At 42.7% G+C, this 22,652-nt stretch overlaps 1 protein-coding gene across 1 annotated transcript in view; it reads right to left on the reverse strand.

The window, feature by feature from the left end:
* The window catches only part of FMN1 (formin 1), a 431,558-nt gene extending 423,012 nt beyond the window's left edge, over nt 1-8,546 (reverse strand). Inside the window, exons 1-2 of the mRNA XM_043555724.1 lie at nt 8,435-8,546; nt 7,834-7,956 (exon numbers count right to left, since the gene is read on the reverse strand). The gene's annotated coding sequence lies outside the window, so the exon portion shown is untranslated. The remainder of the gene's footprint in view (nt 1-7,833; nt 7,957-8,434) is intronic.
* Nucleotides 8,547-22,652: the final 14,106 nt, after the last annotated feature.

The raw sequence follows: 22,652 nt of genomic DNA on the forward strand, positions 1-22,652 counted from the left end.
AGAGGAAGACACAGAATCGGAAACAGGCTCCAGGCTCTGAGCCATCAGCCCAGAGCCCGACGCAGGGCTCGAACTCACGGACCGCGAGATCGTGACCTGGCTGAAGTCGGACGCTTAACCGACTGCGCCACCCAGGCGCCCCTAAAAGCCCTCTTTTATAAAAATTGGCTTAACAATTTTTTTTCTAGTTCTCTTCTTGTTGATGACCTTAGTTTTCCTGATGCGATTCCCCTGGGTCCACACCACCCTAGAGGTAAGTGTCTTAGACTTAAAATTCGACTATATGCCCCTCCTCCCTCTTTTGTGTATTTTGTCCTTGGATGTGGTTTGAGCACAAGATCCATATGCAACCACTCTAGAGCTTTCAGCCACCTTTACTTTTTGCTTTGTCATTTGCCCAGTTTGTCACTATGATATCAGAATTGTGTTTATCTTTTTAAAATTCCTTATTTATTTTAGTAAGAACACTTGACATGAGATTTGTCCTTTTAACAACTTAAGTGTACGATCCAGTGCTATTGACTATAGATACAGAATGTTGTTGTTCTTATCAAATTCTGCACTGGCTCTAAGGTCTTAAAATCTAGCTAATAGTGAACAATTTGGCAGCTATTGTTTTCAGAAAAAATGGAAAAAAATAAAAATTAAAAAAAAAAAAAGACCAAGTCCCCAAAACAGAGTCTGAGAGTTGACTGTCCTTTCATTTTTTTTTATAGCTGGCAGGGCTGTTACTTCCTCAAGAGAAGTTGAATGATGTAATAAACAAAGCCCAGGGAGTCGGGTGACCTGGATCTATTCTTGGCTGTGCCACTGACCGTGAGTGACCTTGGGCAAGTCACTTTTTTGTCTCCCCATCTCAGTTTTCTCCACTGTACGACTAAAAAAAAATCTTGTCAACTATCTAGAGAATAATTTGGGTACAAGAACTATAGAGTAAGAAATAAGGTAATGTTCCTTGAGAAAACAGTAAGTTTGGTTTTTTTTCCCCCTTCAATCTGCCAGTTTCCCTTATGACACTAGGGTATCATGGAGTTTCAGTTCTTCAAATAATCATGAAAATTAGAAGTGATCTATGTTTTCAGAGCTTAAAGGAAATCAGGACCAGCTTAAGACAAATCAGAAAGTGACTCTAATAGAAGGACAATACCCCCTATTATGTGTGATTATGTTCTACTCATATTTATTGTGATAGAGATTAGGTGGGACAGAAAGAAGCCAGTTGTCTCCTGTGGGTAGAAGGTAGAGGATGCTACTGCAGAAACAGAGATAAAAGGAGATGAGGACATTGGCAAATGGGGACAGAACAGATGCCAATTCTGTAGATGAATTCCATTTTCTGCAGACCTGTGGGCTTTTAAAAAATTATTTGCAAAGCTTTCCAAATATGATCCAGGCCTAGAAAATTTTCTAAAGTGGCTGTCTTTATCTAAAAAGAGAAAGGGTAATCATGTTAATGCCTAAAAAAAGCAACTCTTGCTTTTCACTAAATCCATACCCAGAATACTGCACTATATTTATGGTTTATCCTGCTTTGGAAGTTTAAAAAATTTCAAAGCCAGGAATGTTCTCTGTGGCTTACTAGGGCATAGACAGAGGGTAGAATGCAAACCCAACAGGTACAATAAATACTACCGTGATTCCATTTAAAGCCATACCTTTAAGTAACCATATTAACCTCTCTGATCCCTGAATTGCTCATCTATAGGAGAGATAAGATACCACTTACCTACTGCACAGAGGTACCTACTGACAGCTTAGGTAACCAAGGGAAGGAGCTTAAATCTCCTGCATTAAGCATCGGAGAGGAAATACACTTGCTGCCTGCCCTTGGGATAGACTTTGAGGATATTTTACTCTAAGAAGAACATCAACAAGTTATATGGACTCCATGGTGTAAAGGTGAGAAATAGGCTTTATTAGTACTGGCAGGGTGAAGACCATGGGGATGGGCTTTCAATCAGTGAACGGAACAAAGCAGCAACATGAGCGCACCCTCTGGAAATGGTGATGAAGATTTTAGTTACTGCCTCTAGGGGCCCGAACACATAGATCGTTAAATGCTAGGACAGTAACTGTAATTCTAAAATCCTTTCTCCGTCCTAACTCAGCCATCTTTACAACATCAAAGAGGAGAAAAGCTGCTCTGTAATACGGAAAGAAACCCAGACACCTGAAGGAGCTATCTTGGGGAGCATGAGACAGCACTGTCTCAGCGCCACTCAGAAGGGTTTCCTTTCTGACACAGATGATACTATTCTTGCAGAGAATTTCATTGGAACTTCATTTGTGCCAATGTCAAGGTTTGGGAAACTTTTATGGTCTCCCCAAATTACCACGGTGAATGGATCATCAGAGGGAGCTTCTCCTCAGAAGTAGACAGGTTCCCCCTCTCTCTGAAACGTCTGTATTTTTCCTTCCATGTGTCACAGGGGAAATCATCGGATAAAGCCTCTGAGCCTGCCTGAGTGTGGACAGATACTCGTAGGGGCAAAACAGGGCAACAGTCCCTAAGAAGAGCAGCCATACACTGCTGTGTTGGGTGGATTATTAAACATTGTTCCTCACGTCATCTCCCATTCTCTGTTGCTTCCTTCACAGAAACATGTACCGGAGGGCTCCCCCCCCCCCCCCCCGGCATGTCAGCACCAGCACCTTGACAGTGGCAACATAACGGTATTTCCTGCCCTACTCTTTAGCCTTATCTGCCTTCCCCCATCCACCCTCAGGCTGCATCTGCTACTTGTCCATTAACACCCAGATCCTGATGACCAACATGAATATTAAAAAGTCTTGCCTTATCCAACCTTTGTTGCTATATAAGGCCGCTCAGAAGGTTCACTGGAACACTCAGTGCCATCGCCAGAGACATTCAGACCGCAAACCGGGAAATCAAAGCAGGATGCAAACCATCAGACTGCCACTGCCTGTCCTAACTCCACCACTGAAGGATGACATAAGCCCAACATTTAGAAATCTTATTAACCAAGTCTTCTCTGGACTCAAAAACTGGGCTTATAGTTTGTTCTAACCATTAACTTTTGTTTTTCTTTTGTCTCCACAGAAATGCCCCCTACTAAATGCCTGATTGCATACACCATACAGATGGCTGAGTTAGGCACCTGACTCCTACCTATACTACTGCCTCCTGAAATAACTGTTTAACTAGACTGACCTATTCCCAGAACAGAGAGACTGATTTAATGAGATGGGCAATACATTTAAATTTGTGGGGTTTTTTTCTGCTTTCTCATCCTTGTTCCTTCTCTCTCTCTCTCTCTCTCTCTCTCTCTCTCTCTCTCTCTCTCTCTCTTTTTCTCTCTCTCTCTCCCTTTGTAGATCTCTTACCCTGCAAACCTGAATCTCTCTAGAACTATATACCAACTCGGCTATTGCTAAATGAAACTTCCTGGAAAAAAATAGTGAAGTTTCAAAGGGCAGAATGAGAGATTTCAGAATATACTACCCCAAAATATGCCTCTTTGACATATGGGTGAGTTTGAGCTAACAGCCATTGAAATTCAGGAAGATGTAGTAAAAGCTATAACAAAAAAAGAAAAAAAGAAAGGAGCACAAGTTTATAAGTTTTCCTTTTGTAAATGAAATGTACATTATAAAGGAAATCTCTGAGCGCCTGGGTGGCTCAGTCCCTTGAGTGTCCTGTCAGAGTTCAGCTCAGGTCATGATCTCAAGGTCAGTGAGTTCGAGCCAGAGTCAGGCTCTGTGCTGACAGCTCAGATCCTGGAGCCTGCTTCAGGTTCTGTCTCCCTCTCTCTCTGCCCCTCCCCCACTCACGCTCTGTTCTCTCTGTCTCTCAGAAATGAATAAACATTAAAAAAAACATTAAAAAAATAAAGAAAATCTCCACTTGTAAAATGTGTCTCCTTCTCCCATGCCAGGAAGAGGAAAACTCTTAATAACTCTTCTTAATGGAGAAGGCACTGACTTAAATATGCATAACAAACCTTACTAAGTAACCCTTGTTTAACCATACTTTTCTTGGGCAACTTCCCATAACTTTCCTCCCCCACCCAGAAACCCCAACTCCTATTCCTTTGGCCTAAGACGTTATATATAAGCACATGTTCTCACCACCCCTTGGAGCTACTCATGTCTGGATACTCCCATGTGTAAGCATGATACACATGCTAATAAACTCTGTTTTTCTCTTGTTAAAAAAGAAAGTCCTGGGGAGCCTACATGGCTCAGTCAGTTAAGCGTCCGACTTTGGCTCAGGTCATGATCTCACAGTTCGTGAGTTCAAGCCCCACGTTGGGCTCTGTGCTGACAGTTCAGAGCCTGGAGCCTTCTCCAGATTCTGTGTCCCCCTCTCTCTCTGCCCCTTCCCTGCTTGTGCTCTGTCTCTCTCTCTCTTTCAAAAATGAATAAACATTAAAAATTTTTTTTAAAAAAAGAAAGTCCTGCCTATCTCGAAAATATCCCCCACGATAGCCTGTGACTCAGAAGACCAAGGTAAAAAAGTGCTTAATTTGAATGATGTTCATCTTTAATAATGATTTCTGACACTTCAGAAAGGAGAAATAGGTATAGCTCTAATAAGATGGAACACAATACAGGTCAGTTTTGATTAAAGTAAGGAAATAGATGAACTAGCTTTAACAAAACAAAACACACAAGAACAAGATCAAAAAACCTATCCAGTAGGCTGCTTCCTGCAGAGGTGAATTACAGAGGTCATTTCAAGGTTAGTTGGCTCAAAGGAAAGAACGATGGGTATTCTACCCCTCTCCCCAGCCTCATATGTATACTACGGCATCATATTTTCAAAGCCTAAATGCAAAATACACATTATTCAGGGGCATATTTTCACGTAGCCAGAAAACTTGAGAAACCTAAGTGGGAGGGAATGGTCCCTTTCCTACAGACTTGTTTTTATACGTTGACAAGTTAAGGAGGTTCACAGCCTTCTTTCCATCCTTCCCACTTTAGTAATTATTAGGTTACGGGACATACAGATGACTGCTTTGTCAGCACTTCCGCTCAGATGTTAAACACAGGGATGTTTCAATTCCCTCACAAGGCCAGCCTGTTGGTGCAAGCTCATATTTACTCCATGAGGATACAATTCCCATGGTTTAGCATCTCTACAAGATCAAGCAAATCAGATTAATGGCTGTAACTCTGTCAACACACAGGCTGGGACCTGCTGAGAATAAAGCTGATTTTTAACACAGAGACTATGCACCTCTAAAAATAATGGCTCCTGTTAAAACAAAGCCCCAACAAGAGAGTATGAGTAACCCCCAAACATGATCTACCAAGACTGGAATCACTGTATATTATTAAGTATCTCTGGCGAATTTTCACAATTATGCAAGTAAGGTTTTAATTTAAAAAAAAACATTAAAGGCAAAATCATCTAAAATGCATTAATGCCTGGGATCACATGCTCAAGTCCAAGATTTTAACATAAAACTAGACTTTGAATCACCATACATGAGGTAGGAAAGAAGGGTTCCTGAGTCCTTATCATCACATCAAGCTCCAGCCTGCTCCCATTTCTCTTCCTTTGGGGACAATTCTACCAATTTTTTTGTTGAGAGGGAAGAAGACTAGGATGTGAGATCTACTCCCAGACAATGATAGGACTCACAGGACGCTATTCCTTCGCAAACACATTCCACCTAGGCAGGGTTAAGCCTGTGACCGAGTACTAATCCATCATGGTTCTTCTGGAGGTTCTGCTGTGGAGCTAGAGGAAACACGAGCCACCCTTAGCTTATGGAGCTAGATGGATGTGAACCTACAGCCTAAGAAGACACTGAGAGGATAGCATCTGTGGTAGGAAATAATAAGGCTAGGGGCATGCTTAGTCAGTTAAGTATTTAACTTTGGCACTGGTCATGATCTCACGGTTCATGAGTTCAAGCCCCACATCGTACTCTGGGTTGACAGCACAGAGCCTGCTTAGGATTCTCTCTCTCTCTCTCTCTCTCTCTCTCTCTCTCTCTCTCCCTGCCCCTCCCCCACTCGTGTTTTCTCTCTCTTTCAAAATAAGTAAATAAACTTAAGAAAAAAGAAGAGGAAATAATAAGGCAAAAAAAAAAAAAAAAAGAAAGAGCAGAATTGAAAGAGATAGAAACAAAGACACAGAAATCAAGCTAGCAAACCAGAAAAAATTCTCAATCTCAGGACTATCTTTCTCATGAAGACATTATAGTGTGATCATGGCTTGGTTATGTTAGTCAAAAATGCTCATTTTTGCTTATGACTGTTTCTGCTAGGTTTCTATCCCATACAACGAAAAGGATCCTGATACAACTGACAGTATGTCATTCTTAGAGAAAAAAAATATTGTAAAACACAGGTTCTCCCATGCTAGTAAGTTAGATTTTCTTCAATTCCCAGGGATATTTGAAGAAAAGCAGTTTTTGCTTCTCCTGGGCAGAAGCCAGTGCATTCACTAGTGATTCTGTAAAAAGCACAATTTAGCAAGTCAGGGCATTGAACAGCCAAGGAGAAAGGAGCAGCCTAGGACAAGCCCAGAGGCCCAGAAACCTTCACTAAAGCTGCATCTCGAATGCATCTTAAAAGAGCTTGCTAAGCATTTGTGCAGGCTGGTGAGAGAAATGTCTGTCCAAACACAAGTGGCGTCAATCAGTGCCATCCCTTTAACATGGAGTCCTATGAGGAACCTCAAAGCTGCCATCTCCCATTAGCATCAGTTTTAAGAACTAAAAGGGATGTAAAAAGCTATGGGGGGGATGCATGTTTAGGGACAGAACACTAGCCTTTATTATCCTTGTTGGCAAGTATTATCAAGAATGATTACCAGTCATTCCTCACTTACTATGTACCAGGAACTACTAAGCATTTAACTACACTCTCTCATTTAATCCTTACAACTTACTCTATGGGGCTGGAAATATTACCCCCATTTTACAAATAAGAAACTAAAGTTCAAGGGAATAAATGACTTGCCAAAATCACTCAGCTAGTAAGTAGTTCATCCAGGATAGGAATTCATATGACAGGTTTATGGATTTAACCATTATGATATACTGTCTTCCAACTTTTATTCATTGTTTCCCTCCAGTGAGGTCACTGCTCCTTCCACCCTGCAGTATATCTAAAGGCATTGAATTCATTGGTCCTACTATGGGGCTATAACCACAGGTGAAAGAAAGGAGACTGGTTAGATATGTCTGACCAAGACCTGGGACTTCTCAACACTTTTAAAGCAATATCTTCCACAATGACAGTTAATCTGGTATGCAACTCTCAGTTGCACTGTTTTCCCCTCCTGAAAAAGGGTTAATAAATCTGAGCATCAAGTGATCTTGTACTAAGCCCTGAACAGCTAAGCAATGGCTGCTGAATCCCAATCCTGTGGTCATAAGATGCTACCTGCTATAGACAACATAATTCTCTCTCCCAGGAACTTAGATCCCCCAAGGCAGCATAGCACATGATGCATACGCCCACAAGGATGGTGCTTTGGTACAGCTGGAGCCACTGTGGAAGAAAGTCAGAGCTAAGCTAGTTCATCCGGTCTTAAAGGCTTGGGTCTAGACATTCCCTTCTCCGTGGCTGAAGCACCCGTGTTACATAGGCCTGTATCCCAGGTCCTGGACTCTGCATTCAGTCCATCAGATTGTGTGACTGCCAATGTCAAACTCTCCATAGTCAGCAAACAGCAGTGTGGATGATTAAAGCAAAGAGTTTTCTGTGGCAATCTCAACGGCAAATAGGGATAAGGAAACTCTCCCCATTCACACCCCACTCCCAGCTACTTGGCCTTGAGTTAAATGAAGACTTGGCTCTGGCCTTAGGGGGTAAGGGAACTGCTTGTTATTTGGGGGAGTCAGCACTTACATGCCTCAACAGAGCCTGCCTTTGCAGAACTTGAAGGGTTCTGATGGAGGAAAAGAAATGTTGACGGTGATGGTCGTGATGATGATGTTCGTGAAAGAAGAAAACGGTGATGGTGAATGTCACCTATAAATATAAGCACAAAGCACCAACAGATATCCTTCTAGTCATTGCCAATCATCATCCTGAAGCAGGTAACGTTCCCAAATCAACCCCACTAAGGTATTCCCCTTGTGAACTAAACACATCCAGCTTCAAAATGAAGCGTTGCACCCCTCCCTTCCACGCCCGCCCTTGCACCCTTCCTGTGCCAAGCTGGAAAGGAGACTGCACACGGGCGCTGGGACCTGAGAGTTAACGACAGTTCTGTAGTGAGGAGCGTTAGGGTGACCCGGGGAGCCCCGCTAACAGACTTTGGCACCGCTTGGTTGGGGAGCTTGAGAAACGGACGCAGAAGGGGAGGAAAGGAAGGTAACGGGGCAAAACGGATTCGATGCCTCTTTCCGAGAGCCCTGAGGCCCCGAGAGGCGGAACACACAGCCTGTGGTCGGGAGGGAGAAGAGGCGGAGCAGACCGCCAGCAGGACAGACAAGGCTCTCTTTACCTGACCAAGTGCAGCAGCCAGCCGTAGCGGCTGCAGCGAGGATGCTGCGCTGGAGTCCAGAGCCAGAGCCCAAAGCCACCGCTGCACCAGCCTCGGCCGAGGCCCCGCCCCGGCCCCGCCCCCAGCCCAGAGGCCCCGCCTCCCTAGCACGCGCCGGCTCGGCCGGCTGTTTGGGGGAGGTGAGCCGTGGACTGATAGGCAGGGTTGATGGCCAATGGAAACGTGCAGCGGCGCCCGGGGCGGGCAGATGGCAAGGAGGAGCGGGAAGGGACGGGGCCCAATCAGCAGCGGAGCCGCTGGGCCTGGCTAGGGCGCGGTGAGGTTATTGGGCAACTCAAACCCGGGCGGCTGGGTTGGAGGCCGTGTTGTTAGGATAGGTCAAAGGTGAACAGCGAGGGCAATAGCCAATCCCTCGGCTCCTTGCCCCCCAGCTCTCCGGCGCCCGGGCCCCCTCAAAGCGCACGCTCTGGGCTGGTCGCAGCGATGGGGGGAAGGGAGCAGGTGTATGACTCTCACCGTTCCTGAGGTTCCACGCCACGGAGATCCCGCGAGGCTTTGCCGCTCCAGTGGTCTGGTCATCGCTCCCTGCCCCTGCACCCCCAGCCTAGCCATTCTAGGTAATAAGTGCTTAAAGGAGCAAAGGAGGAAAATTCAAGAAATGGGATCCTCATGTAAATGCAAAACCCTTGTGTTAGTCTCTCCCATGCCCCAACTAGGCCTCCAAATGGCCCTTTAACCAGAATCACTGTTAGATAAATACTTTGACTACTTGTAGTTAAGAGCCAAATAAGTTCGGGCAAAGATAAAAAATGAAGTAGGGACTCGACGGTCCGGGAAAGGAGAACCGAGTAGGAGGTCAACAGGATTGGACCTCACAATGAAGGCTGCCCGCTTGCTGGAAAACCACAGTTCAAGATCACTACCGTTCCTATGCTGGTGAGTCAGTGTACATTTGAAGTCAAGGCCAAAGTATTTTGCCCCTGAATAAGTGTCTAATCATTACTGGGACGAACTGCTTCCAAACCTCTCATAACAGGATTTGAGGTCTTAATGATACGGTGATTTGGTCTTTGATTTGAGTGCCATTTCCATCTGTTCCAAATGGGTAGGCAAACAAGGGCATTGCCTTTAATCTGCTCCCTGATAGGTGCAAATTTTATGTTTCTCTTACTTTAGAAATCTACCCTGAACAGATTCTGGTTTCAAATAATAAATAAACATGGGGGGAAAATAGGAAGGTATTTTAAAGTGCTTTTCCCCTCAATTTTTTCTGGAAATAATAAGCTTATGGAAACTGATTTATTCCTACTTATAATATTCCCCAAACACTGCTAGGCACTTTATATGTAGTTATCTTATTCAATTCGCACATCTACCTTATGTAAATTCCACCTTATTGATTAGAAAACTGGGGCTCAGATCAAGTAGTTGTCCCAGGGCCACACTATTAGGAGCAGGTCAATACTAGGTCAGTACTTTTGTTTAAAGCACATCACTGTCAATTAGAAGAACTAACGTAACTCATTTCTTTTAAGTTTTGTTGTTTGTTTTGCTCCTGAAAAACTGTCCTAGAGGGACCTGGTTCCCACAATAGTGATTTCTTGAAACTGACTGCAGAAACACTTCTAAGAGTGAAGCATCACCCCTGCAATGTGTTAGGAGCAATTGTTAAGTCAGTTTTGCTCATACAGAGGAGCTGTGATTTGATATTGATGAGAAGTATCTAAGTTTTTCCAGGGCTTAAGTCTAACTAGATTTTAATTGGTGTAGGAATCTTTTAAAGTAAACCGACAAAATAATATCACGGCCATAAGAGTTTAGTCCTAGAGGGAAAAAAAGGGGATGATAATCCAAAGCAGCTCTCTGAAGAGATTCATAAATGCTGTCATGAGCTTGAATCAAACCTGGACGTATGCACTTACTGTAAGGTTGGGAGGGAGGAATATGTAGGTTTAGAGGGGAAGAAGAAGAAGAAAACTTTTCCCAAAGAAGCTATTTATAAAAACAAAATATAAATAAGCTAAAGGTTACAGATCAATACAAAGGTGCACACTAATTAACAGGTTAGTGGTGTCGGCATTTAGGGTTACAGGTGCTTCTCATGTAATAAATAGTTACTAAGGGCCTAATATATGTTGGATGCTGTACTAGACTCTGGGGATATTCATTTCAATAAAGCCCATTTTCTGACCTCAATGAAGCACAGCTAGTTGAGAACACAAATCTGGATCAGGCTTGAAGACATCACTTTATAAACATAATTGCTAGTCTTCACAGCTACCCAGCATGATCTGTATTATCCCCATTTCACAGATGAGAAAACTCAGATGAGAAAGAACAGTAAGTCACTTGAATTTTCCCAGTTAAGGAAAAGTCTTAATCCCAAATCCTTCTGACCCAGAAGCCCCCGTTGAGGCAGACCACCATGCTGCCTTCCTACCGGAAGAAGCTGTCTCTGCTGTCTCTCATAATCTGAACAGAAATGCACCCCTCTCTAAAATATATGATCCAATGCCTATGAATTTTAAAATACTGAATTCAGTCAGTTTGTTTATCAAAGTACCCTACTTTTTCACTGGAACCAAGAAAATATAAAAGATGGTTCCTGCCATCCACTGTGGTTTACCTTTTCACCCCTCTACTGCCTTGCATGTGTTAAGTGATCTGCTTTGTTTAATTGAATCTCTGTCCTTCCCTGAGGTGGGCGATTTCAATGTGTGACCTAGAAAATCAAAAGATGTGTGTAAAACTGAAGCAGAGAAAACACACACACACACACACACACACACACACACACACACACACACATTTTGGTAGTTCCATTTGGAATAACTCTAATCCGGGTTGGAAAAGAGATAGGATGTGGCCCGTGGCCCACCTTCCCTTTGTGTGACCGTTCAGAAGCAAGGAGTTGCTTTTACCCAAGAGCTGATGCCAGGGAACAGGTTCTGTAGAACCTGTCAGGGAGAGACCAGCTTCAGTAAAAATAGGGAGTACACACTGAGTGAATTCTGGGAGTGTGAAGGGAAGACAGATAAGAAGAATACCCCAGTGAGCGTCCCAGGGGAATGGACTTTGCTCTCCCACAGAGAAGGACTAGGCTCTGACAGAATATGACAGCATAACACATAATTCTAGAAATGGCCCAACGTTTAATCACACTCACGAGTTACATCCCCAGCTCAAATCACCTTAACCAACCTGGACCTCAGTGTATCATCTACCACGGATGCAGGACGACAAAATTATCCCAGAACGCCTGCCACAGGACCACTACTGTTGATGTTCCTCTGCGTTCCTACTGAGCTAAATATGTACATGCAAATCTCCAGGATAGATTTTTGTATTTATTTCAACCCTCAGAAAAACAGTCTGTGGGAGAGAAAGGCTGTTCACAGGAGACATTCAACATGAAACCAATGATCACATCCCTCTGAAATGTAGGACACTGGGAGCAAACCTAATCTCCAAGATGTTTCCACCTCATTTGCCCTCAGCTGTGTAATCAGCTTTTCATCTCAACGTCAGATGAATGCAACTTGCCTGCTGCCACATTTGTCCTAATATAGAGCTATCCTATCAATCAGGAGCTACTCCTCACCCACGAATTTCCTGAAAATACTTAGTGGCAAAATCCCGATCTCTGCAGCATATCCAGGGATCCAAGACACAGAGAAACAAGGCTCTGTGCTGCAACTTTGTCATTTATGTGGGCTCACAGCCTGGGAAAAGATAAATCAGGCCATGGAAAAGTCAGCACTTAAATAACAATGGAAAATACTTACTCAAGCCATCAAAATGGTATTTCTTCAGATGGAGGGGGCTCAGTCTCTTCTGAGGTACCACCCTTATTTATTTATTCCCCAACCCATTCCGAAAAGGTTTTTAAATGACAAATTATCCTTGTGACATTACCACTTGTAGGTGAGCGTTGTGGAGGCTGGTAAAATGTTTGCAGACTGACAAGATTTTTTTTTTAACTTGCCTACAGAAGTATTAAAAATATCTTAAATACCACCTGAAGCACCATATGGAGACATTACTCTCGCTTAGCTACAACCATAATTGCATTTGTGCTGTCAGTTTATAGGAAGAAAGCAAGTACTTGAGTGTCAGGATGAAACCATTAACTCACTCGTTAATTCCCTGAGAACGCTTAGGTTTGACTCAACAGGAAAAGTCATAATGACTATAGTTCTCTTGAATATAGGGGAGTGACTTGTGAGGGTTTCTTGCCAAGAGATCTTTCCTCCCACACAACAGCAGAACTCGAATTCAGGAAAATCCCACCGTCTTGTCATTAGCTGGCAAGGCAGGCTTGGTACGCAGCTTTGTCAAAGGGTCTTTTGCTGAGTCATGAAAGCCACCAGGCTATACCCCTTGGGGCAGGAGGGAGATAACAGCAGGAGTCAATCACCTGCTTTGTGGCGAATAACCCAAAGGTGATGGGCAGGGAAAAATTCTCCCATCTGGGGCAGAGTTTCAGACAATGCAGCCTAATCCTGTTCCATGGCAGAAACTAGCCTAGGAAGGTAGCAGTCAGAAGATTCAGTGCCAAAGACAGCAGGCTCTGCAGAGAACAGCTGCAGCCTCAAAGGAAGGAAAAAAAACCATTTTTTTATGATTTTCTTTTTATTATAAGAGAATCACATGATCATTGTAAAGTGAAAAATACAAGAAAGGCACAGGAGAAAGTAAAATTGACTGTAATCTCACCATTCATTTGTTTAATCAGCAAGTATTTCTTGTGCTTCTTTCAAATACCAGACCCATTTTTAGGCACTGGGAATGGAAAGGTGAACATACACTTGCTCTTTGAGCTTATAGCGCACAAAGGGAGACAGGTGAATAGTACAGTCACACAAAGGAGAATATCATAATTTACTAGGCTAAGCGCTCCATGGAAAGGAATGCAGTCCCTAAAAGCAGAGTATAAGGGAACCTGTCCAGACTTAGGAAGTGGGGGCAGAGGAGTAGTGGTCTGAGAAGACTTCTTGAGGAGGTGACATTTAAACTGAGATCTGAGAGTTGAGCAGAAATAGATTATTCAGAAGAGGGATGAAGAGTCACTGGAAAAAAAAAAGAAACAGAAAGAACAACATTGTGCAGGCTCCCTGGCAGAAGGGAACATGGGGTGTGTTGAAGAACTGGGAGAAACCAGTGTGAATAGACTCAGAGCTAGAAGGAGAGGGTGGGACAGGAGACCGGGGAGGTAGGCAGGGCCAGCCTGCACAGGGCATTGTTGACCTTTATACAAGTCCTTCAAATATTTTATGTATATGTGTACATCATATGTGTGTATATATACAACATGTGTATATATAAGGTGTGTGTGTGCGCGTGTGTGCATGTGTACCTGCATAGTTTAATCATTGCCATCAAACTGTCACATTTCCCTCCAGAAAGTATGCACCAGTTTGTGCCCTTGCACTATATGGGGGTCAGGTACACTTCATCTTCAACAACATTCATTATCCTTTTTTAAACTTCAATGTTTGGCAAAAAGTATAGTATTTAAGTTTTCATTCAAGAGTGAACAAATATTTTTCACTTGCTTCATGGAGAGCATGACTGTCCTCTCAGTAAAATAAGTATGATATTTTTAATGTTGGTTAAAGGGAGCTGAAATAGCCCCTCCATTGGAGATACCTCTTTCAAAGATCCAACCTGGGTACCTACTGTTCCCTGCTCCTCATCCTTTTTAGCCATTAGTCTTAGTTTATATTAATGCATGAGATACATTTCCTATCTATGTGGCCAATCACATAGGACAGCCCCGAGGGAAAGAGAGAGTCAGCTAAGACTTGTTGAGAAGGGAGAAAAGGGTCGAGGTCTAGGGCTTGATGGAAAACAGGCCAATCTGAGGTAAGGAATAGTGGGACCCAAATCAAGGACCTCATGAGGAGGCTCCATGCCAAGAAGAAAAGGATGACTAGTGGGAAAGTGGGACATCAAAGAGAAATGATTTGAACACAGGTTTGACAGCTTCACCATTTGGCCTTGGGAGGGCTGTGTTCACTAGCCTGCATCATCTGCACAGAATTACTGGCCTCCCTTCTATCCTCACATCTCTTCTGCACAAACAGATCTTGATCTCAGAAGATCAAGACTGTGATTGAGGGTGTGTGAGGGCTCCAGGCATAAGTGGTGTCCCCTGGGACCGAAATCTGCATCTGTGTGGAGGTCTGAGGAGGTGCACCAATGGGGCAGGGAGGTTGACCTATTTCCACCCACTGGTGCACCAGGATCTGGATAGCAAGGGTGAGGAGAGAGTGCAGAGAGCTCACTGCAACAACACTGGAGTAGTTTAACTTGAGAACGTTAAGAAAGGATGAATCGAGAAAGATTGGAAGCACACTATGCCTTGAATTCTACATACATTTCACTATATAATCTATCTGCCCATAGATTTGCACCATACAAACATGCTAAAGTGGGTTTCCTAGATAAGTTTCCAGTTCTGGCTGACCAAAGGGGTTGGGGAACCCAAACACATTCTCTCTTCTGGTCAACACTGGATTCCTCTTGTTTTGTCTGGCTCATGTTCTGTAAATGAACTTCTGTGGGTCTCAGCTCCATATTTAATGGCATGTCCTAGTCTACCTTCATGGGGGTGGAACCTGTGCAGTCTCTTAGGGCCCTGAGAGTGGAAGATCCCCACACTTTTTTTGCTGTTCTCCTGTCACTGTCTTGAAGTTCTTAACTTTTCAACAAGAGACCCAGCATTTTCATTTTGCAGCAGGTCCCATAAATCTTGTAGCTGATCCTAGCCATCTCCTGTTCCCAAGAGTTGTTTCCAATATTGAAATGTTTGAGATTTCACAGTATAATATTTTGGTTAGGAGAATATATTTGGAGCAAGACAGACAAGGGTTCACAGCTTAGTTCTGCCACTTCCTAACAGTGTGATTTTCAAGATACAGAATTTCTCTGAACTTCAGTTTCCTCATCTGTGCCCACTTCCTAATTTCATTTTTCTGGTTTTTAAAAATTTCATTGTAGAGGCACCTGGATGGCTCAGTTGGTTATGCATCCAACTTTAGCTCAGGTCACGATCTCGCAGTTTATGAGTTTGAGCCCCACGTCGGGCTCTGTGCTGACAGCTCAGAGCCTGGAGCCTGCTTCGGATTCTGTGTCTCCCTCTCTCTCTGTCCCGAACCCACTCACATTCTGTCTCTGTCTCTCTCAAAAAAAAATTAAAAATTTTTTTAAAATTTCATTGTAGCAAACACTTAGCACTCTATTGGCACAATGCATGAGATATCACCAGTAGATGATTATGCTGTACCCATTTTACTTTTATTGTATGTATTTTGCTATTCAATGAAGACTTTGCTTCTTCTCTCCAATATAAGCAGCAAAATACTTGCCGCTAATTACCATGGTAACAGCTAGTCTAATTGTGTGGTCCTTCAGATGGCCATCTGTCTCTGTCTCCATACTCTGCACACCTTTTCATCTGGTCATTGGTTGTTGAATTTGTTCACGTTGCCTTCTTCTCCTATAGCGTTTTGCAATCTCTTTGTGGCCATGGGATGATAGTTTTTATTCTGCCACTTTAGGCAGAAAGAATAACTCCCAGATTTGGATCTGGACAAAAAATGGCTTCTGAACTCCCAAATCACTCTTAATCCGCTTCATGCACACCCCATGACAGTTTCCATGTAACGCCATCAAGCGTTTGTCTTACCCGCAGCAATGTAGCAGTATTTTAATTACCACTTCATATCCCAGAATATATAAGCTCAGATGTAGAAGCTTCATTTAAAACACACACATGGGTGTGCATGCGCGCGTGTGCACACACACGCACAGGTAAATGAATAAAAATAGATCAAACTAGAAAGCAAAAAGGGCAGCCAGAATGTCTTGGAGGTAGTATATTGATGTCTGAAACTCACACTACAATGCATTAAAATTAAGAGGGGCTCATGGATGGGTAGAGGGATAGATGGATAAATATGTGATAAAGCAAATAAGCCAAATGCTTCCTATAGAAACTAGCTGATGAGTATATAAGTATTCACTGTATAATTCTTTCTTCTTTTTTATACATTTAAATTTTTTTGAAAAAAAATTTTAATGTTTATTTTTGAGAGAGAGACAGAGACAGAGTGTGAGCAGGGGAGGGGCAGAGAGAAAGGAAGACACAGAATCTGAAGTGAGCTCCAGTCTCTGAGCCATTAGCACAGAGCCTGATGCAGGGCTTGAACTCATGGACCATGAGATCACGACCTGAGCCAGAGTCAGACACTTAACCAACTGAACCACCACCACACCCCTGTACATTTAAAAAAATTTTTTTTAAATGTTGTTCAGGAAAGTCTAGTCTGCTAAAAATCAGGAAATGTAATAAAATCCAGATTTTTGTCTTCCTTTAGAAATCTAAATTCTGGCAATACTGAACCTACATTCCAACAAATGGTTGGGACTAAGTAGCAGCTGCCTTTTCCACGGGCATGAGACCACTAGGCTCCACATCCCTACCATCTCCTGTTCTATTGCCCTAGGTGCCTCCTGAGTCACTCATTTCAGTTTCCTACCCAACTCTCACAGGCATTTGCATTGCAACCTCTTTTTTAAAATATGCATGTGTCAGTGGATTGATTATGGAATGATTCACTCTGTAAAAGTATTCTTCGCAAATTCCTTATCCAGAGAATTTTTACGTGAGGCTTTTAATGTTCTCCTTCAGCAGATCTATAAATCTCCTGAAATTAAATGTACATGAAAAAAAAAATTGTGCCTGTGTCCTTATGCTTATTTTTCTGGAAAGGTAGCCCATAGCCATCAAAATAATTAAGAACCAACCTAAGTTAAGGAGCTATAATACATAATATACTTTGTTAAGGAAAGGTTAGTCTGCTAAAAATCAGGAAATGTAATAAAATCCAGATTTTTGTCTTCCTTTAGAAATCTAAATTCTGGCAATACTGAACCTACATTCCAGCAAATGGTTGGGGCTAAGTAGCAGCTACCTTTTCCACGGGCATGAGACCACTAGGCTCCACATCCCTACCATCTCCTGTTCTATTGCCCCAGGTGTCCCCTGAGTTGGTTTCCTACCCAACTCTCGATAAATTTTATATATATATATATATATATAATATATATTATTATATATAAAATACATAAAATATGTTTTGAATTACTCAGATTAAAAATTTTTTAACATTTATTTATTTTTGAGAGACAGAGTATGAGCAGGAGAGGAGCAGAGAAAGAAGGAGACACAGAATCTGAAGCAGGCTCTACACTCCGACTTGTCAGCACAGAACCCAATGTGGGGCTCAAACTCACAAACCAAGAGATCCTGAGCTGAGCCGGAGTCAGATACTTAACTGACTGAGCCACCCAGGGCCCCCTAAACTATTCAGATTTTTAAAAATTCCATATACACATAACCAGTCAGGTACACGGTTACTTTGGGACCCACATTATTCTGGAAAATAAGATACCTGTGTATCTCTTCTTGAACCAGAACCACTCAGGGATCTGAATGTGTAAGCACAAGTGAGCAAGTAAGTGAGTGCATGTGTGTCTAGAAGGTGAGATTCACTGAAGATGAGGGACCAGCACATATAGAGTTCCAAGATGCTGTCTGTGATCCCAGCATTAGAAGTTTAGTTCATGTGCATACCCAAGGGCTGGTGATCTCCAGGAAGCTCCACATCTTCTATGTACACGTCTCCAATAGAACAAAGTGATTTGGTGAATTATGTCTTGGACGCTAATGGTTTCAACACTGTCTCCCTCTCCACTTAAGCCCTGTCTCTAAAAACGGCCAATAGTATCTTGCTTCTCTCCAAAACCTGATCCCAGGATTTCCTGAATTTGTATAGATAGTGACAATTTATTATTCTGTCAGTGCTTGCTCATTTATCTTTCCCTCCCTTCAAGAATGTAAGAAGAGATAGTGGTTAAATTCAGTTAACTTTGCTTTTTTTATAGGCAATTATTCTTCTATCAGTTTGCCTGACTTTTCCATAATTCTGAGTGAACACAAACAAGTTAGAAATGGATTTAATTCAACAAACATGTACTGTGAACCTACCATGCTTTGTGCAATGTGCTAGTCTCTGGGGCTAAACAAATATGACTCAGTCCCTACATTCAAAGAACATTTGCTGTGGACACTATTGACTTGATATTTGTGTAAGTTACCAAAAAAGTCCTTAAGGTTATATAATTTTAGAAACCAATGGGGTGCCTGGCTGGCGGAGTCAAAATAGCATGCGACTCTTGATCTCGGGGTCATGAGTTTGAGCCCCATGTTGTGTGTAGAGATAAATAAGTAAAACTTTAAAAAAAGAAAGAGGGGTGCCTGGGTGGCGCAGTTGGTTAAGCGTCTGACTTCAGCTCAGGTCACGATCTTGCGGTCCGTGAGTTCGAGCCCCGCATCAGGCTCTGGGCTGATGGCTCAGAGCCTGGAGCCTGCTTCCGATTCTGTGTTTCCTTCTCTCTCTGCCCCTCCCCACTTCATGCTCTGTCTCTTTCTGTCTCAAAAATAAATAAACGTTAAAAAAAAAATTAAAAAAAAAAAAAGAAAGAAAGAAACCAAAGTTTTTTTTTTTAATTTTTTTTTTTTCAACGTTTATTTATTTTTGGGACAGAGAGAGACAGAGCATGAACGGGGGACGGGCAGAGAGAGAGGGAGACACAGAATCGGAAACAGGCTCCAGGCTCCGAGCCATCAGCCCAGAGCCTGACGCGGGGCTCGAACTCACGGACCGCGAGATCGTGACCTGGCTGAAGTCGGACGCCCAACCGACTGCGCCACCCAGGCGCCCCAAAAACCAAAGTTTTTTTCTGGGAGTTCTTGTATGGGTTAGGAAACCTTAATTTATTGGTCCTACGATTTTTGCCTTTCAGAAGTCTCCCTAATCTCTTTTCTCCAGAGTTAGCCACACTTAACTTGATCTCAGGAATATTCCTCCCAGCCAACAGGATGTTCAGGCACCTGGGACCATAAGAGTTTCTCTGACTTGGTGAGTGTGAGAGGCAAGGCACAGAATGAGGGGCATGTCCAGGGGCAAAGCAAACATCAGAGTCAAGTAGAGGTCTCCTGGAGGCATCAGTCAAACGTCCTGGGCAGGAAGTAGAAAGTGATGAGGAAACAAGAGCAAGATGTAAAGTAGAGGTACCTGGATGGAGGGCTAAGTGGAAATCTAGACAGATAGTTTTAGGTACTTCAGAAGCTACTCATAAGGAAAAGAGAATTGTTAGGGTTTGTGGCACATTTATATGTAGATAATTTTCTAGACCTTCAAGTACCCCCCCCCCCAAATCAATCATTAATATTTTCCATCTCTTCATTTCCAGAACAAGAGTGCTTTAACATTAGTTATATCATTTGATCTTTATCACCTCCTTAAAACTCAGAGAGAAAATCTGAGATAAGGCCACAAAACTAAGACTAGGGTAGAGGTCTTTCATTTCAAGATCAGGGTTCAATGCGCTATACTACAGCTATGCCCAAACAAGTACTAACATGCTTTGGGGCCAAGGCTCCTGGGATTTTTCTCTTTGGTGCTAATCCTGCTTTTTTAGGGGCCAGAATACTCATTAAAGTCCTTCCATGGGGCACCTGGGTGGCTCAGTCGGTTGAGCGTCCGACTTCGGCTCAGGTCATGATCTCACGGTCCATGGGTTCGAGCCCTGCATCGGGCTCTGTGCTGACAGCTCAGAACCTGGAGCCTGTTTCAGATTCTGTGTCTCCCTCTCTCTCTGACCCACCCCCGTTCATGCTTTGTCTCTCTCTGTCTCAAAAATAAATAAAACATTTTAAAAAAAATTTAAAAAGTCCTTCCAGGTTGCCCTCTTCTTGTTTTTGCTTACTGCTTTAGTAACTCAACTTCACCTCAGATAACATCAACAGATACCATTTGTACTCAGTGGATTTTTGGATGGATTTCACAACAGTCCTTCCTTAGGACAAGCTGCTCAGTTAAGTTTTTCTCATTTAACACAGAAGCATCTACTGCCTGGATACCGGAGTCATGTGAGGTGTGAGGATGCTCCTAGCCAGAAAGAAGGCAATGCTACCTACTGAGCTGGACCTTATGATTCCCTGTGGAATAGGGAAAACAGAAACAAGAGCAAGGCACACCTAATGGGAACCTGATTCTAGACCTTCCCATCTATACTTATTACTGGGCACTGCCGCCTATAAGCCAGCAGGTGGCTTCGCTCTCTGTTGCAGTCAGAGTGTGTTCCTAAAATGTTGACGGGCCAGCTGTTTTACTAAATGTGATCATTAACAAAAATGCAATTATTTTGTGGCATCATCTCTTAAGTACTATACCTCAAAGGACTAAAACAAGCTCACACCTGGCGTGGAGGTAGGACTAAGGTGACCAGATGTCTCTGCTAATCCCTGGAATTATTCTCTTACTTGGTCAACTCACCTGGCACCTGTGCTGGCAGACGGACTCATTGGCTCCTGGCCAGGGAGCACATGAACTGAACAATCCTATCTTAAACAATTCTAGTATATGAGAGGGAGAGAAGAGATTAATCCATAAGAAGACAGTCTTAACCCTCAGAATCTCCTTTCCTTTATTTTAGAGATTTGCATAACATTGGTTTAAGGTAGCTTTCTGCAATTTGTTTATCCTGATTATTTAAACTATAAAACAAGGATAGAGACTTAAGACTCGATTTTGATATAAAATATATTTAAATTCAAGAAAACAGGAGAGGTGGAGAGGAAGCTCCTTGTTTTGTTTCATTCTTTCAATAATTGCCCTCAATAAGCTAATTAATTGGCTTATCTTTGGCCAATTAAAGAGATTAAGCTAACGTAAAAGGGTTTTACAACCTGAGTTCTTGGAAGAAATGACTGGGGAGGCTTATGAGTTTTTTAAAAAACCCACATTAACAAATGACATTTACATAAAGTTAATAGCAGGCTGAAATTTCCTAAAAATAAACCTCTTTTGTATATGTATAGATATAAAGTCCCATCACTGAGCTTTTACCACTAGGCAAAAATTTTTATTTTAATTTTTTTATTATCTTTTTAAAGATTTTATTTTATTAAAAAAAATTTTAATGTTTATTTTTGAGAGAAAGAGAGACAGAGTGCGAGTGGGGAAGGGGGCAGAGAGAGAGGGAGACACAGAATCCTAAGCAGGCTCCAGACTCTGAGCTGTCAGCACAGAGCCTGACGCAGGGCTCGAACTCACAAACCGTGAGATCATGACCAGACGCTTATCAGACTGAGCCACCCAGGCACCCCTAAAGATTTTATTTTTTAGTAATCTCTACACCCAACATGGGGCTTGTACTCCCAACCCCAAGACCAAGGGTCATGTGCTCTACTGACTGAGCCAGCCAGACACCCCCAAGAGTTTTTATTCTGATGGTCAGGATCACTCCCTCTTCCTTTCCCTTTATCTTCATAATAATGTCTAAGGGGAGATGCTACATTTTTGAGCTCTCAGGAGCCTGGGATCTGCCTAGAGATAAGCCTGACAAATGTGCACGTTCAGCCCCAAGGCCTAGGGTTTAGACCACACCAGCAATCCCTGATCTAGCAAATCCAGTTGAAATTTAAATCAGGTGGTCCAAATCCTTCACAAACCAGATTCTGGAGATGGCCCCAAATTGCTAATCTGAAATAAAGTCACTTGGGCCAGAATGGTAAACTTCAGAGGACTCAAATTAGTGGAGCTATGTTCAATTCTGTGTTGTTTTTGTGCTTGGTTTCCTTTTTTGAAAAATGGTTTTTTAATTGTAGTAAAAAGAAAAACCCTGAGGGGTGCCTGGATGGCTGAGCCACTTCAGCATCTGACTCTTGATTTTGGCTCAGGTCATGATCTCATGCGTTTGTGAGATCTGAACCCTGAGTCTGGCTCCGAGCTGACACCACGGAGCCTGCTTGTGATTCTCTCTCTCCCTGTCTTTCTCTGCCTTTCCCCTTCTCTCTCTCTCTCTCTCTCTCTCTCTCATTCTCTCTCTGTGTCAAAATAAATAAATAAACTTAAAAAAGAAAAAAAAACCCTGCATAATTTTAGATCAGTAATTATGGATTGTACTAAGGCATAGACCCTGAACATTGGTTTAAAGTGGGAAGAGGTTTAGGGAGGGACAATCTTACCGTGTCAACAAAAGCATTTCCCAGTACCCTCCAGAACCAATGTTCTCATCCAGAGAGCCTGAGAAAATGGCCCCTCAATTAAGATTAATATCAGAGCACATAAAGGATCGTGGTTTC

Source organism: Prionailurus bengalensis, chromosome B3 (assembly GCF_016509475.1).
Source record: "Prionailurus bengalensis isolate Pbe53 chromosome B3, Fcat_Pben_1.1_paternal_pri, whole genome shotgun sequence".
NCBI classification, from domain to species: Eukaryota; Metazoa; Chordata; class Mammalia; order Carnivora; family Felidae; genus Prionailurus; species Prionailurus bengalensis.